The sequence below is a fragment of the Gastrolobium bilobum genome, unplaced genomic scaffold, assembly GCF_033153095.1.
Source record: "Gastrolobium bilobum isolate Gb01-03AN ecotype WA unplaced genomic scaffold, APGP_CSIRO_Gbil_v1 utg47204, whole genome shotgun sequence".
NCBI lineage: Eukaryota > Viridiplantae > Streptophyta > Magnoliopsida > Fabales > Fabaceae > Gastrolobium > Gastrolobium bilobum.
The window spans coordinates 4741-6448 of NW_026895562.1; the positions used below are offsets into that span (position 1 = coordinate 4741).

The 1708-nt window shown below is 42.1% G+C and overlaps 1 non-coding gene across 1 annotated transcript; it reads left to right on the forward strand.

The window, feature by feature from the left end:
* Positions 1 to 807: 807 nt before the first annotated feature.
* Positions 808 to 914, forward strand: LOC133316682 (small nucleolar RNA R71). The gene has a single exon (XR_009752238.1). It is a non-coding gene; the product is annotated as a small nucleolar RNA R71 (small nucleolar RNA).
* The last annotated feature ends 794 nt before the right edge of the window (positions 915 to 1708 follow it).

Below are 1708 nucleotides of genomic sequence, written 5' to 3' on the forward strand. Positions count from 1 at the left end.
TTAGGATTAACTAATGTATCACCTGGAAATTTCCCTTGTGGTCTTTCTGATATCTGTCTTGATAATTGACCAATCTGGGTCTCCAAATTTCTGATTGATGCTTCCTGATTTCTGAAAGAAGTTCTGGTCTCCTGCATGAATGCAGTTGTCTCTTCCCTGAATGAATTAGACCCCTAGATATAATCCTGAGTTGTCTTAGATAACTGAGCAAACGCTTTCTCCCATGCAGCAGGATCACTTGACTGCTCCTTCATATGTGGTGGTGGAGGATGTAATGGTGGATTCAATTGATGGTTGGAACTATAGCTGAATCCTGGGTGTTGATTCTTGTTCTTCCATGGTGGCACATAAACATTCCTTCCCTGATTGTTGTAGTTCCTTTGATTATTCTGATAATACCACACTCCATTCACCTCTGCTTGTTCTGGTGATCCCCCATAATCACACTCCTCTGTCACATGGCCTTTGCCACAGATAGCACATACACTTTTGGTTTCCACAGAGGCTACCTTTTGTGAAGAGAGTTGCTTAATAAGGGTATCTAATTGTTGCTGCTGTTGTCTCTGTGTCTGCATCAGTTGATCATTCCTTGCCAACAGAGCATCATACCCATCCAACCTGATGACTCCTGTCATTCCGTCAGCCACTGGGGAATTATCAAATTCCTGAGATGCCAATGACTCAAAGATATCCAAGGCTTCTTGAGGGGTCTTGGTAGTCAATGATCCACCAGCAGTGGCATGCACCAAGGTTCTAGTGTTAGTGGTCATTCCTTGCAGGAAGATTGCTGCTTGTTGCCATGCCTCAATTCCATGCTGTGGACATTTCCTCAACAAAGTCTTGAATCTCTCCCAAGCCTCATAAATGGATTCTGACTCTTTCTGCTTAAAGCTTGTAATCTCATCCTTCAACTTGGCCCTCTTGGATGTTGAGAAAAACCTCTGCAAGAACTTGGTTTGCAGATCATCCCAAGTTGTTATACTTCCTTGTGGCAATGATTGCAGCCATCTCCTTGCATCATCCGTCAGTGAATGAGTGAATAGTCTCAACAAAATTGCATCTCTTGTGACACCATTTATCTTCACAGTATCACTCAACAATAGAAAGTTCTCTATGTGCAAGTAAGGGTCCTCTGCACTGGTTCCAGCAAACTGATCCTTCTGCACCAAATGTATCAAAGCAGGCTTCAATTCAAAGTTGTTGGGCTCCACTGTTGGGCGCACAACACTCCCAATTGGAGGAATCACTGCAGGAGTCATGTACTCTCCCAGTGTCCTTTGTGGTGGTGGTGGTCTGTGATTCTCTGCCATTATCTCTTCCTGATTAACCATACTTGATTCACCAATTTCTTGCAACTGTCTCCTTTGCCCGGCTGCCCTTTTGCGCTTCCTCAATGTCCTTTCTAATTCTGGATCATACAACAACAAATTCGGATCAAGTGTACCTCGCATATACCAGAATCAAAATTGACCAGAAACTTAACATAAACTAAAATACTGAAAATAAAAGGATTCAATCTCAGAATTCTATAGTATCAGTTAGTGTTGAAAAACAAATTTCCCGGCAACGGCGCCAAAAACTTGTTGGACGTTTAGCAAGTGCACTAGTCGTACAAGTAATAAAATGATGAGTAAAGATCGTTCCCACGAGGAATTGTGTTCAAACACCAATATACCATAGAAAACTAATTTGAATCAGATAAGAGTTT